Raw genomic sequence first — 16510 nt, forward strand, 5'->3', positions numbered from 1 at the left:
TCATATGTCCCAGTGTGTGTGATGATTGTAGGTCCCTCCTGTAGAAGATGTACTGACTGATATATGCCTGTTGGTTGGAGATTGGAAGAAAATGAAGGTGCAGATGGTGGTTGGAGTATGGAAGGGTAGAGGGAGAGACAGCCTGGCATCTTGGGTATGGTTTTGTTCTTGGCCTGGGATGCCCTGCTCATCTAACATACAGAGCGGAGTGGATGGCCTTGTGAGATCTAGGTCTACATGATGTGTGATGAGAAAGGCACCACAGAAGGAAGACGACTGTGACCATTTGGGGTTTGGAGACCAAAGGAGCAAGCATTATCTGTCTCTCTACTCTTGTCTCCCATCTTTCTCATGTGCCATGCAGCCCTCACTCAGGTGCTGGGCCCCCCAGCATAGACTCTCCATGGGGTGGCTAGAGGCAGAGTGTGTGAGCATGTGTTGAGCTATGTGAATGTGTCTGTTCATGTCTTTGCATGGATGTGTGCAGGCGGCAAGAGGGAGAAGAGAGGGCTGGCCCATGCTCCCAGAGCTGCATGTCATTCTATCCTGTCTCCATCAGATGACCAGAGGTCATTTTTCAGCCTCTTGATCATGGTTCTCCTCAGATGGCTCTGATTTCCTGGTGGTGACACTGGTGTGCTGTGTTCGACCTTTGCCTGGGGGGAGGTTAAGGAGCCAACCATCTTTCCTCCAGCTACTGTTGCTTTATTGTAAGCAGAGACAGGTGTGGCATCTGCTGTGCAAACAGCAAAGACTGGTTAGATTAGACATGACTTACTGAAAAGCTCTGGGAGAAGGTATCTTCAGAATTGGTAGGAGGACTGGGGAGACAGGGACAGGAAGCAGAGGACAGACGAAGGACAGGAAGCAGAGGGTTGAAAGAAGCATTGTGCTGTTGCCGCAGTGGCAAATTGCTACCAACTGTTGCCCAGTTGGCTCAGCTGGGCCTTAGGTGGGAGAGAAGGAGGTCATGCCATTATTGGTATTCCTAGTGGGAAGTAAGTCCTTGGGATACAGATGAAGGGAGATAAGATGTCACATAAGGAAACTGAGGCACCCTTTTGAAAGTGGAGTGAATTCTGGGTAGCTTTACTTCTCCTTGTTCATACAAGCACATGGCTATCTCTATGCCTGACATTTTACCATTAAGTATTCATTCCTTTGGATGAGATAATTCCTGTCCTCTGTGTTCCTCTCAAAGTATATGAAGCTAAGAAGAGTTAAATGTTAATGTCAGTTGCTAAAGGGATGTGAATGACTTAGTAACATTAGGACGTTTGGATATAGTTACTGAGATTGAGACTGGGCGGCAGACAAGGGCAGGGGACGGGGAAGGACTCAGGAGCAGATGGAGAGAGGTTCTGAGTTGAAGTTATTTGGGGAAAGTGCAGCCACATGCAATATAGGTCCCTGTGCACATGCCTCGCTCAGGCACGTGTGTGGAGTTAGCTTTCTTTGCCGTGAGCCCCAGGACACTTCCAATCTGGAGCACATACCTGTGTGCAAGATAGTTTCAGCCCAAGGCCTCAGCTGCAGGACCTTGGTAGATCTGAGACCAACCAGCAGTATTTCTGCTCTTGTTGGGGGAGCTTTTGGCTCGTGCAGAGATGCTCAGCTGACAGCCCAGACATCGACTTTACACCTGATTGTTGCCTTTATAGCCATCTTCCCCCCATGCAGAGAGGGCCGCCTGGGGTAGGGCAAATGTCTAGAGGAGGCCTGCAGTGGGGCATTGAGATGGTCCCTCAGGAGCTCTGTGTGCTGGACATTAAATGAGCAAAGCTGCTGATCCCATGCTGAACTGGCAGTGGTCCTTGTAGCCAGGCCTCTGCCTAATGTGACCAGCCAGAAGAGCATCAGCTTAGTTCCCAGAGCCCCACCTTGTAACACATGTGGTAACACAGGTTTCCCAATTCTGGGAAACTGGGGCCATTTCTGAGCTGTTACTTGGTCCTTCCAGGAAATAAGTCCTGCTTGGGATACACATGCCCTAGCTGAGCCCTGCTCTCCCCATCAGACCTGGATGCTAGCCAGCCAGGAGCCTGCCAGGGTGGCCACTTTGCCATCCCTAGATTCCCATCATGCCTCCACTGCTCACTGAGATACCAACCCAGGAGCCCTGCTTCTGCTGTCCAGTTCTGGGCCTGCTGGGCCCTGGAACTCAGGATCTGATTGTCTACCTGCTGTGCCTTGACTCCATGCTGAAGGGTCTTTTGAGTGTGTGGGGAGAAGGTAAGGTCATGCTTACTTGCATACGTCTCTGGTTTCTAGCCTTGGACCCCAGGTGCTTGCATAAGACTGCCTCCTTTACTGACAGAGGAACAAAGCTTTGGGGTTGCTTGCTATCTGGAGAAATCCTTAGCCAGCATTTTCTAATCTGTAAAATGAGTTTAAATGAGCAATCCCTGATCCCAAGTGGGATGCCAGGGGACAAAACCAGTCATATATTCCCTGTTAATACAAGTGGATCTATTCTGACTTTGGGCCCATTCTTTCTAAAGAGTCTATGTTGGGATTGCTTATAATCTTAAAAAAGGGCAAAATTTCTTTGGGAAAGCCAAAGGCATTCAGAAACTGTGTGTGTGTGTGTGTGTGTATGTGAAATCAGTGGGTAACACTCTGAGGATGGTCTTAAGTGACAGACTGGTGACTGGCTTCTCATTGTGGATAGGAAATTTGGTCCTCTTGTTCAAGCTTGGTAGCCTCATTTCCAAAGATACACTAGCTGATGACTGAAGTCTTGCTCAACAAGCTATGGAAGAGAGGAGAGAGACAAATGGGCAGAGAATGACAGGTCAACCCTGAGATGGATGCTAAGCTGTCATTTCCTACTTAGCATGCTTGTTGTCTCTCAAGACCACCCCTCTTGGACAGCAAGAGCATGCCCACTATCCAGGGAACACTGAATTTTTAAGTTCTGATGTTTTCTAAAACCCCAGATGTACCACTTCCCTGTATATCTCCTATGTCCAAAAAGTGAATAATAGGGTTTGAAATTCTCACAAAGATGTTAATTAAACCTGGACCCCACAGAGCATTGTTTGCCAGCCCTACTTTTAGTATGAAGTGGGTTTCTTTTTGTGCCATATCTTCCATGGCAGGAAAATGGACTCAAAACATTTTGGAAGGATTCAATACCATTACCGAAAATAAAACCTAAGCCATATATATATATATATATATATATATATATATATATATTGGATATATATGTGTGTGTGTATATATATATGGGACATATATGTATATATATGTATGTGTGTGTGTGTGTGTGTGTGTGTGTGTATATATATATATATATATATAGTTTAATCCTCACTATGTACCAGAGGGCTGTTCTGAAATAGTGTGAATTTTAGCTCGTTGAATCTCCTCTGGGACTCTGATGCTCTATTCCAATTCTATGGACAAGCAGACCAAGGCAGAGAAGATCCTGTTTTGTCTAATACTTCAGAGGGTCAGGACAAATGCTATATGCAAATCCAAGTGTGTGACACAAGGATCTATGCTTTAACTGTCCTGCCAGGATTTCTGAACCAAGCTGCCAACTGGGTACCCTGCCATGCTAGTCTGTGGCAGCTCAGATAGAGGTAGCCACTTCCCTGGAATCTAGCTCATGACCACTCCCTGTCCTTCCTTTCCATCATCCTCAGGATGTGTATGGTCCAGGGTGACAGACCATCAATAGATGTAAGACTGAGTGTACTCGTGGGAGCCTGCAGGGCAAGGGAGATGGAGTCCTATAAAGGACCTCATAAAATCAAGGACTTACAAGAGAGAGAAGGGGAATTCTGGAGGATGCTGCTCAATGACATGAGCTCTCAGCAACTAGCCTTCTTGGTGGGCAGGGGAGGATGGAGGTGGGCATTTACTTAGTGATAAGGACTTTGTTGGAAAATGGCTTTGGCTGAAAAATAGATCCTCTAGGGAAGAGATGGATAAGCTGGGATACCTCTCACTTGACTTTGGACTGCTCTTGCCTTTGTGCCCCGCCTCCACTTCCCCACCCCATGGTTAAGAGACAAGAGAATGAAACTGGGACCTGATTTGAATTCCAGATATTCTACCGGCCAACTGGGAGACCAAGTCTAGACGAATCTCCAGTTTTCTCATGTGTAAAATGACACTGTCAGCCCTGCCTTGTAGAAATAATGTCAGGATTGTGTGGGATGTTGTGCATGCCCAGCATGCAGTGGTTTCTTGGCTGTGCACTCACTCCCTTGATCAACAGACTACTACACCAGGCTTCCACCAGCTGGACTCCTCCTACTCTTGGGTTCATCCTTCTCCTTTGTGCCTCCTGAGAAGCTTTTATGGACTCCTTGGTGCAGACAAGAGCATGATCGTCATCAAACAGAGCTGGAAACGCAGGCCAAGTGGGGAGAGGGAAAGGCCAACGTCCTTGTTTTATTTGTAAATCAGAGTCGATTGGATCAGCGAGTCACCAGGGATGGTGGGCTACAGAACATCCAAATGTCATGCTCTCTGGAGACCCTGGGATTGGCTGCCCCCTCTCCAGGCATGAAGGCAGATGTCCCACCAGATCAAGCACAGCAGCTCAGCGCTGAGCATTGATTAGTCATGGAGCTGAGCTGTGGAATGTCAGTGCCTGTGGGAGGTTGAATGGAATTTGGTTCCTGATTAGGCAGAGATGGCTTTGCTGCCATAGGCATCTCAGAAGCTTCTTGAAGGGAGGAATCCCTGGGCCCATATTTGGAGGAGTTGTTGAGTTATTCATGCTTTCTGAGCAGCTGTATCTCTCCTCTTTGTGCTTTTCTCCATAGAAAAATATGACAAGGAAGACTATACTTTCAGGGATCATTTCGTTACTAAAAATATGACAAGGGGGGGCTGGGAAAGTAGCTCAGTGGTAGAGCGCTTGCCTTGCATGCCTGAGGCCCTGGGTTCGATTCCTCAGCACCACATAAACAAAAAAGAAAAAAGCCGGTAGTGGTACTGTGGCTCAAGTGGTAGAGTGCTAGCCTTGAGCTGAAGAGCTGAGGGACAGTGCCCAGGCCCAGAGTTCAGGCCCCACAACTGGACCAAAGAGAAAAATATGACAAGGGGGCAAGTGTCTGAAGACATAACAAAGATACTTTCTTTCCTTAAGGAATCTATGATGTTCGAGAAGGAGTCGGGAGCCAAGGTCAAATCTTGGCCTTGCCATTCACTCACTAGTAATATTTGCTAAGTTGCATAATTTCTCTAAACCCCAGAGAGATTGCTTGAAGTCAGGGATCTAAATGAAGGGCCAGAAAGGAAATATAACAGGTTCTATAAACCATTCCATCTCAGTTGTAACTACCAGCTCTGCCATTGTTTCCCAAAACACATCACAGGCAATATATTAAGGACACGTCCAGGTGGTATGCCAATAAAACTTTATTTACAAAAATAGGCACAGGCTCAATGTGGCCCATTGGCTGTAGTTTGCCAGTTCCTGCTCTAAATGCAGCGTGTAAGCTGTCAATCCCAAGCCATTGAAGGGTTGTGTGATGGCTGATGGGGCTGAAATGGGCCTAAAGGTGGAGGAAGGAAGAGGGAGGGAAGGTTCCGTCATCATGAAAAGGACTATGAACTTAATGTTGAACTGGTGGCAGAGAAAGCTGGGAGGGGCGGCTCTGTGTTGAGACAGGGTGCAGGGACAGGTCACCCGTGGGCCAAACCCACCCAGATGCAGGCTAACATGTTGGGACTGCAGGACAAACAGGTTCTGAGATGCAGCCACACTCTATCATCTGTGCACCTGCCCAGGGCCTCCACCTTGAGGAGGGCATCATTCCCAATTTGTGTAGAGACCCCTGTGTGTGCTGGCAGAGTGCCAGCCTGTGGCTAGCAGCACATGGAGCTGCCACTCAGGCTGGAGGGGAGCAGGGTCATGTACACAGAGAAAGCAGGGCATGACTTCCAGGCAGAAAGTGAGTAATTGGCTTCCAACATCTCTGCAGGTGGGATTTTGCACAGCCACCACGGTGAGTGTGACTCAGGGTGGTGGAGCTCGTGCTTCTAGGAAAAACACTCCCTGCTTTGTGCTAGGCGTTCCTTCCTAGCAGCACCCCAAGAACCCCATATGGCTGTCAGCATGCCACGTGCCCCCAGTGGGCTCTATCTTCCTGGTCTGGGAAGGGAGGGGGCCGAGGGTCAGTTTGCCCTCCAGGATTCTGCAACAAGACTCTGTGAGTCTGCGCCACTCGCTCTTTCTGAACTCACCGCTCTGGTACAAAATGATTTTCAAGGAGACAAAATTCATCTCTCTTTCAGCAAATACTGCCACCCCGCTTGGTTGCTTCAATTTTTCTCTTCATGTCTTGTGCAGAGCTTTGGGCAGCAGCCATGGCATTGACTCCAGGTATGGCTGACGGTGTGCACCTTACTCTCTGATTTGGTCTTCCTCCTTCAAGATAGCGTACTGGAGGAAGCCATCCCTAGGGTTACCTGGGGTCATGACCGCTCTAGCTTGGCATCTCTTCCTGGGGGAGAACTCATTTAAGTCTCTCTCTTACCCTGGTAACCGTCCAGTAGTCAGAGGTCATAGATGAGTGTCTGCACAATGCCCACCCAGGCAGAAAACTAATTTGCCTCCAACAGCTCTGCCGAGGGAGTTCGTATAACCTCCAAGATGGGTGTGACTCAGGATGCGAGAGATCTTGCAGCCAGAAGGAAGCTTCCTTTGATTAGACCCACGTAGAGACAATACCCCTCACGTTTTCCTTTCCCACTAGACACAGGAGGCTGACAAAGCCAAAGGCTTTCCCTTAATCCATTTGAAAACCCGAGTTTACCCTGGTTGGCCAAACAGATGCTTGTGGGATGATGCCCCTTGAGTGAGCCCGTCCTTGGCTTTTGTCCCCTGTATTTTGGTCCCAGTGTTGGAGCTTGAACTCAGGATCTCATGCTTGAGCTTGAACTCAGGATCTCATGCTTGAGCTTGAACTCAGGATCTCATGCTTTTCCTTGGCTCATGGCTGAAGCTCCACTTGAGTCACACCTCCACTTTTGGCTTTTTGCTGGAGATAAAAGTCTTGGGGGGGTGTTTTCCTGGGATGGATGCAAACCTCGATTCTTAGACCTCAGGCTCCTCAGTAGCGAGGAATACAGGTGTGAGCCTCCGACACAGGCTTTGGGAAGGGATCTTTTCGAGGCTCCAGTCACCTGACATTACTCTTAATTCCCCTTTTGTTAGAAAGCTGATGGAGAGTGGAATCAGTATTCAATGCCTGAAGGTAATGGAGGCTGCTGAACCAACTTTCTCTTCCAAGTGGAGGAGACTTAACCATGTTGACAATCAGACGTGGTTCAGGTGATGATGCTAACTCAATCCTTCTGTATCTCACTGTGCATTCCCAGGGCAGCTGTGAGAGAATGGGTCTGGAGAGACCCAGGGCAAGTCTGAGGAGTGTTTGTACATGTAAACAAACTGTTGGGGGCCCTGATGTGGGTGTCAGTCTGGGGCTGAGTTAGTGTAGTGAGCCTCATGCTTCCTTAGGCTTCAGTTTGCGTGCACCAGGCCCTAGTCAGAGAGTAGCCCTAGCCTCTTCTGAATGCCTCCTGAGGAGCTCACCTTGTGCCCAGGGCCTGAGCATTTCCATGTGGACTCTGACACCTGTGACTTCAGAATAGATTTGAGGTGGGAAGGCAGGATCGTGGGAGCAGTACTAAGGTTCTGAATTCAGAGCCTCACTCTTGCTAGACAAGTGCTTTACCACTTGAGCCATGCCCCTCAACACTTGTTTTGCTGTAGTCATTTTCAGATGAGGTCTCACTTTTACTCCTAGCCAGCCTTATGCCCCAATAACCCTACCCTGTGAGCTGGAATCACTGCGTGCATCACCATGTCCAGCTCCTTTGTTGAAATGGGAATCTCACTGTTTTCTTTCTTTCTTTTTTGTTTTCTTTTTTCCTCTTTTGCTTGAACTGGCTTCAAAACTGTGATCTTCTGGATGTCTTCCTGAGTAGGATTACAGGTGTGAGCCACTGGGAGTGGTCTAGAATGGGTTAAATAGAGGTAGGACACAAGGGGTGGGAGAGCTGCCTCCTCTGCCATCAACATGATTGACCCGATTCTGGCAGCTTCTAGAGATGGCCTGAACAGGACTCTCTCCCAGGGCCCCCTCAGGCCCTGTTTATCCTCTGCTGGAAATCTCACTCCTATCCCAGGATCCCTCTCCTTGCTCCTGTCTGTACCAGAATGACTGTTTGACAACAGATATCAAATGGATAGAAGCCTAGTGTGGGACTTGCAGTGCTACGCGTCTGCAGATCAGGTCACCCCTAGCTCCTATAGAAATTCATCTTGCAGACTTGCTATCCAATTGCTGTCTTCCTGGAATTCCCGCTTCCATGTTTCTCCTTTAGATCCTTCTTGGTCTGGTTGCTTTCCTGCCTTCCACCTTTGGGTGTAGGTTGTGCTGTCTTCTTAGGCCCTAGAGGAGGAGGAGTTCTTCTTTTCAAGTCTCTGTTTCAGGCCAGGATTGTTTTTCCTCTCAGCTGGCTGGGAGGTCAGACACTCCAAGCCCCTGACTAAGCTGCTTTGGGCCCTCTGGTCAGTCCAGCCCCTTGTGAGGTCCTTTAACCTCTAACTGGGAATGGAGCCCAGCGCAGAGACCTACCAGGCACACATCAGCATGACAACCAGCTCACTCCCCCTGTGTCAGACATTTGCCCCACATTGCTGTGTTTCTCCCTAGTATTGAACCTCTTTAAGTTCTATTGTACAATTTCTATACCTCTCTATCAATCTGGGGCAAAACTCCCCTCAGTTGAATTAATTGAGAAGATTTAAGGGAGGCTCATCTGAATGAATAAAAATAGCCAAATTATACAATTTTGCCTGAGCAAAGAAATGTAGCATAATCTCTTTGAAGTGAGACCCAGCCTCCCCCGCCCCTCCTGCCCCCCCAAAGGTCTGTGAGGTTCCCTGAGATCTGGCCCTCTTGACCTTTCTGACCTTTTCCCTTGCTCCAGCCAAGGTGGCCCCCTGCTGGTCCCTGTGTACCCGAGGACACTCACCTCCTGGCTGTGCTGTCAGGACAGTCTTCTACTCTTTCTTGCAGCAAATCCTCTTCTTTCCTGCAGGTCCCCCACTTAATATCAGCTTCTTAAAGAGCCCTTCCCTGTGCGACCTGCTGCATTTGACTCTTATTTAGGACTTTATATTCCTAATACTTTTCCGCCTTTTCACAGACCATGTTTATACACGCGCGCGCGCACTCACACACACACACACACACACACACACACACACACACACACGTTCATGTGTAGTCATAGGTTGCTTAGTGATGGAACATGTTCTGAGAAGTGCATTGTTAGGCCACTTTATCATTGTGCAAATGTCATATAGAGTGCTCACATGAACCTACATGGTCCAGATCTCTCCATGTGGATTTTTTTTTGGGGGGGGATGTGCTAGTACTGGAACTTGACCTCAGGGTTTCACAGTGTCACCTGGCTAATTTGCTCACAGTTGCCACTCTGCCACTTGACTTACAACTCCATTTCTGGCTTTTGCTGGCTAATTAGAGATAAGAGTCTTTTGGGTATGTCTGCCTGGGATGGCATTGAACCATAATCCTCAGATCTCAGTCTCCTGAGTACCTAGTATTACAGGAATGAGCCACCAGCACCTGATTGTGGCTGCATCCTTGACCATCCGTTTAAACAAGCTCCACTGAACACTTCAGCAGGCAGTCCGCCTTAACCATCCAGCCATCAGCTCAATCTCTCCTTTCCTGTCACAAACAACTGCTTGTCTGGCTTTACCCAGCCTCTCCTCCTACTTAAAAAGTAATGTGACAGCTCCAAACACCATGCATCTACAGACCTCTCTGAATTCACCCTGGGAATGTGGGTTTGCTTTATGCTGAGGCCACTTGTCTTGGTAAATAAACTGGAAAGTTAGTCAGGGGAAAATCTGCCCAGTGCTCGGCCTATACTTGACAACATTAAGTAGGGCCTTGGAGAGAGGGGAGCAGGTGGGTTTTACTTACTAAAATGGAGCTAATGATAACAGAAGGAGAGCATCAAGTCTCACTTGTTCAGGTATATGATTGCGAAAGACCATCAGCAGAGGGACAGGAAACTTGTTAGAAATCACCAGGCCATTATAACTGAGATCAAAAGCTGCCTCTCGAAATAGGGAGGAAATGGATATCGTCTCAGGAGGACAATCAAATCAAAAGATTCCAATGTGCCCGGCAAACAAACATAACTTCATAGAAAGCTGCTTTTATGAGAATGGCCTCCCCTCCCAACCATTTGTGATGGGCAGTAGGACTTCAATGAGGGCCCAGGCATCAGGGGTCTGAGGCAGGAGAAACAGAATGGCTGAAGGAAATTTCAGACTTCACTGTCTTTGTTGAAAGACAAAGGAGAAGAAAGGAAGGGTCTGAAGTGTTCTAAATCTACTGATAATCATGTCCTTAATAATGCTAGTGTATGCTCTGACACTCTGCTATGCTTTCCCCAAGGATGGGGTTATTTAAAGGCCCTGCAGATGGTTCTGACTTCTGTAGTGTAAAAGGCCATTCCTGCCGGGTGTAGGGGTCCCCAGGGCTTTCTCATGCCTATGCACCAATCCTGCAGTGAGAGGACAGTGGATATGAATATCCACACACCTAGAAGTTTCTTAGTGGCAAAGCGTGGAGGTTACTGGAATCTACTCCTTTACGATTCTCCAAACCCACACTTCCTTAGAGGAAAGCTGGTTAATAGATCATAAAGAAGAGGCCCCCTCCAGCTGGCCCTGCCTCCACTGGCTGCTTCTGGCCTGAGGTAACCACGGGAGCCTCAGCTGGAGCTGTGGAAGGGTTGAGAAGAAGCCTACCCTGCAGAGGGGTGCTGTGACCCACCCATCTGCCCTCCTGTTTCAGGTCTAGCTGAGAACCATCTCCCTCCACGGCCCTGCAGTGTTCTTCCTGGGATGCTTTGCAACTAATGGAGAATTCCCCTAAGCCTCTCATTGGGCTCTAAACAATGTCCTTAATTACTAACACATGAACTCAGGGAGCAAGTGAAGGAGGAGTGGACAGAGAGAAAGAAGCATCCACAAAGGCAGCTGGGCAGGGGGAAGGAGGGGAGATTTCCCCTGTCCTTCTTTATCTTCCCAGCTCATTGCAGACATAATCACACATGGACAGGAATTCAGCCATTATCTCCCTTCAGACAGGTCCTGAAAACCCATCTGGATGCTATGTCCATTGTAGAAAAGGTCCCATAAACACAGATACATATTCTGCAGACATTAGCACAAGTCATTATCCCTGATGTTAGATTACTGTGGAACACATAGTATTTCCCTTTTGTGTTTTGATGTCTGGAAACTTGGTTATGTTTTGTACTCTGGAACTATAGTTTGTACCAAGCAGCCTCTCTTCATATATCATTCCAGGATGCCACAGTGCTTGTGAATGACCCAGGCTTGACCCAATCAGAACACCATCTATTTATCAACACACTGAGCAGGCCAGCACACATGCACAAATAGATACAAACACACACAACTCTAACTTCCTTGAATCCAGGATACCCAGCATCTAGCACTTAGTATTTGAAATTTAAGACAGGCTTACGCAAGGCTTATTGCATCAAGAGACGTGTGAATAATCCAATGGTTAACAAAAACATTTGAGTTCAGGTGTCACATGTCTTTTTCCTTTTCTTTCTATTTTTGGGGCTTTGATCTTTTACAATGAATGCATGCCTTTTTAAAATTATGAACACAACTTTTAAAGCTTTGGGGATTGATGACAGAGTGAAGGGTAAGTAAAGAAAGAAAGAACTACATATCTCTTCCACAAAACCTTCTTTGAAAACCTCAATCCATTAGCTCAAGAATGTGGACTGTGGGTATATGTCTTTTCCCTGCTTGGTTGCTCAACAGCTGTGAGAACCTGGGCAGGTCCTTCACCTTCCTGACTCTCCATGGCCTTGCTTGTAAAATACAGTAATGCTATTTTCATCCGACAGTGGACGATTACATAGGAGCATGTAAATAAAACAGCAAGCGGAGTGATTGGCCCACAATATGGTCACGGAAAGTCCCAGGACAGCCCCGGAAGTCTTGGTGTTCTGACATGAACAGAAGCTCCTGGAAGACTTGCTTAATATTCCTCTTACTCCTCTTACACAATCTTGACTGGGTGCTGGGCATGTTGATTCTCAAATCTCAGAATGAACATCTGGATGCTATTGTAGAGAAGGCCCAGACAAGCTGTCTGGTGGTTTGACACCCTGACCAGGTGGCTTGACTCCCTATTGTACACTAGAAATTGGGATCTAGGAAGATGTGGCAGCGAACCATTGGCCTAGAACTTGTGCCTCTGGCCTCAGGCAAGAAGGCTTTCTTTCCCTTGGTGTTGCTAAGCTTGGCTATCTGCAGAGCACTCTTCAGGAGCACGGTTGCTGGCCCAGCGTGTTAGCCCTTCCAGAAATGGCCTGCCTGTACCACCTGAGGACAGCATCAGCCATGGCGACAGCCACGCTTAGGGGGCACTGGCTGTAGTGATGGCTGCCCTGTATATGAGGAGCACTTTGCTTTCAAAGAACCTGCTAGCCATGATATCCTCACAGGAATGACTCAAAACAGGCAAGGCAGGAGACTGCATCTAGATTCTATGTGAGAAGTTTGAGGGCCAGAGAGGTTAAGGGATGGGAGGAAGCCTGCTCAGCTGGTCAGAGGCAGAGCTGAGACCACTCCAGGCTGGGGTCCCTAGGTCACCGCTCTCTGCCTTGTGTCTTGTGGGGATGTCGGGAGGCACGGCATGGGACAGACGCACCATCTCTGAAGTTCGTGCTAAAGAAGTTTAGTGTTTGACTCCAGCCTGTCCAGTGTATGGGAGCTGAGGGATCCTGGCCTTTGGTGGGACTACTTTTGCCCTTGGCTGACACAGTCCCATGGTACTAGGGGAAGAGTAGGGCCAACTTTGAAGGCTTGAGTTTATTTCCAGGGCTGGGTTCAAAGTCAAAGGCTCTAACAGGCAGCGTGGCAAAGATGTTATTAGTGACACAGTGAGGGGGACAGGGAGCGTGTGGTGAGCATGGGCTCTGAAGTCAGCCTCTGAAGCAGTTCACACGTGCACCTCCCTTCCGAGCGAGCATCGGACTCCTGCTCTGATGGCATTCAGCAACTTCCAAATGGGAGTTCCTGTATAAAATGAAAGCCCCATTGCAGGTATTTAAAAGCACAGCCTACTTATTCAGCGGCTCTTTCTGAAGCTCTCTCTATTTTATAATCCAGGCAGTAAGTTGCCCACTCCACATAGCAGCTCCCTCTTGGCTAGAAGGGACGCTTCTCCTTGCCTAGACAGAGGGACCCCCCCTGGTCCCATGTGATAAAAAAGCCTGGGAGATGCTCTTGAGTCCAAGAAGCAAGTAGGCGTGCGGTGTGAGAGGATGACCTGCCTTCTTACCTGAGCATTTTATCCAGACCCTTTGATGTATTGACCCCCGGAGATCCCAAGCTGAAGCTTCCTTAAAAGTTCTTGGCTAGGTTGAGCCCACTGCTTGGGGTCTCCCTCACTGTGAGGGGTGATTTGACCGCAAATCTTCCCACAGCACTCTCCTTTCAGCTTCCCAGGGGGTGAAGAAGCACCCGGCAGCCTCTCTCCGGGAAGATCCTCAAACCCCAGCCCATTGCTTTTCCTCCAGGTTGTTCTGTGAATCCTTTACATTTAAGTCAAAATCCATCTCCTGATTCTTGGGTAAATGCAAGCAAGTCTGCTGCTATTCCTTTCTGGAGAATAACCCAGGCCTGAGGGGGTGTTTCTTCCACTTCTGCTGGGGAGCATTTGTGCTAATTATTTGCTGCCTCTGTTACATAAGTCGGCCTTTGTCAGCGGTTTTCCAGTGAGACCTTAGGTGAAGTTGGGGTTTGCTGTTCAGCAAGCATTTCTGATGAATTCTCTGGAAAGTTTGTGGTGCTGTGATTGTACTTCTGCCCCACGGGGCTGTGTGCTGCCTGGGTGCTAACCACACTGCAGAACCTTTGTGTTGGGCTCAGGCGCTTTCTGTTACACAGGAAGTTTCACTACTGCTAAGGACAAGGCACCCCCAGAAACCCTGGGAGTCATCTGCAGAGGCAAAGCTGAGCACATCTGTCTGGGGCTATAGCTGGAGGAGGGATGATTTATTGGAAAGGGATACCAGGAAAAGACACTAGAAAATGCCCCTGTCACCTGACTTCAGCCTGGGACCCTTTTATTCAACATAAATCTTGAGATCCCATTACCTAAGCTAAAATCTTATTAGTGGCAAAGATATTAGCTACAATTAATTGAATGCATTTTTAGCCATCAGATACTGGGTTGAGGCACTTAACAATAGTTATATTAAATTTAATCATATTTAATCTTATTAACAATACTCTGGGGGAGGTGTCATTCTTCTCTCCATTCTACAAGCCAAGAAACTGAGGCTGAGTGAGTTCAATGATCTTGTGCAAAGTCACCAAGGACATTTAGTGTAAGTTATGGTAGCAGTGGGCAGGGATTTGCATCCACAGTCCCTGCTTATTGATTTGATTGCTGTTCATTTTTACAAACACATATAGGATGTCTTTTCCATGTCTAGCACTGGAATACAAATGAAATCTTTCCTTTGAAGAAGCTTAGTGTCTAATAGGGGAGTCTTTCTTTGATGCAGACAACATGAGTATAATGTAAGGAGATGTACACAGCACACAACACGGAAGCATTTCACAAATTGGTATTTTAGGGTTCCCCAGAAAAACAATAGAATATACATATGTACATACATATATATAGAATTTGATTTATTATTACAGAAACTGAGAAACCTCAGTCTGCTATCTGCTTTCTCAACAAAAAGGAAATCCAATGGCGCAAATCCTAGCTCAGGTCTGAAGACCTGACAACCAGGAACACAGAAATTAAGGAAATCCAATGGCATAAATCCTAGCTCAGGTCTGAAGGCGTGACAACCAGGAACACTGAAATTAAAGTACCCATTTATGAGCAGAAGCTGATATCTCAGCTCCGGCAGACTAATAGAGAGGGGAGAGACTGAGAGAAAGAGGGAAAAAGAGAAAGAGAGAGGGAGGGAGGGATAGAGGGAAGGAAGGAGAGAGATGGAGGGAGGGATGGAAGGAGGAAGGGAAAGATAGAAAGAGAACATTCAATCTCTCTCTTCTATTCTTTTTGAGCCTTCAATAGCTTGTTAGATTTTCTTTATTTAGCCTACTGATTTGATGCTAAGTTTTTTTTGGAAACATGCTCCTGACATGAGAATAATGCTTAACCAGATATCTGGGCACTCCTTAGCCCAGTCAAGTTGAGGCATTGTAATGATTATAGCAGCTGACTGTTGGTGACTGTGGGAGTAAGGAAGGACTCAGGCGATGGCGTGCTAGGGATGAGGCTGGGAGAAAGGGCATGAGATGCTACACAGAAGGGGAGAGGGCATTCCAGTCAAAGGAACTTCACTCCCAGGCTCATATTGGTGAGGGGGACTGCTGCTTTTGGAAATCTTGAGTTGTTTGGTGCAGCTGGAATAGAATAGACTTTGAAGCCAACAGGAGGCTCATATGTCTTGCAGAGGGTGGGAAGAGTGTGGGGGAGCGGCGTAGTAGATAAAGGGGAGGTCTGCAGTGCAAATACAAGGGGAAATTTAGTTCAGGGGTCTTAGTGTTGTGTGCTGAAGCTCATCTCTGCCGATCACAAATACTTCTAAAACCCAAGATTCATTTTGATGTCATGACCCCTTTGTTGTCAGTGTCATGTGGTTTCACTCCCTGAGTGAAGTTCCGCATATATGTTTCCTTCAAATTTCATGTGATATCAACCCCCATGCTTATGATTTTAAATGGTGGGGATTTTAGAAGTGATTAATTCATGAGTGATGAGATTAATGCTCTTATGCATAGGACTTGACCAAGTGAGGGCACACAGAGAGCACTATAATGAAGTACAGACCAGATTCTCAGTCTGCTGACTCCTTCCTCTTGTCACTCTTCAGCCTCTAGAACTGCTAGCAACACATTGCTCTTATTGCTTATCAGTTATTCAGTCTGTGGCATTTTGTTATAGTAGCTGAATGGGCTGTGTTGATGTAATAGAATACTACAGATTGGGTAACGTAAATAACCAAAGTAGTTCCGACTCAATGGTGCTCTCCTCTCTGGAGCCAAATTATTTTAACATTAAAATAGTAAAGCAAGAAACCTGAGAGATTAGAGACAAGAAAGAGAAGAGTGAATCTAAAGAGAGTAGCACTATGAGATAATATGGAAACATTGTGTAGTCTCAGTAGCCGACAGTATGACACTGGCAAAGACAGACCAGTGGGACAAAGATCCACCAGATTCTATGTAAGAAATGAGCAAGTGACACAGATGGCATTTTACATTGACGTGGCAAATGTGCTCTTTTAATAAAGGCTATCGGGACAACAGAGAAGCCATATTGGTCACAAGATACATTTGGCTCCACACTTTATTCCATGCATTGAGAAAAACCTCCCAACGGAGTCAAGATTCAACTGTTAATAACAAAAG

Source organism: Dipodomys ordii, unplaced genomic scaffold, assembly GCF_000151885.1.
Source record: "Dipodomys ordii isolate 6190 unplaced genomic scaffold, Dord_2.0 Scaffold189, whole genome shotgun sequence".
NCBI classification, from domain to species: domain Eukaryota; kingdom Metazoa; phylum Chordata; class Mammalia; order Rodentia; family Heteromyidae; genus Dipodomys; species Dipodomys ordii.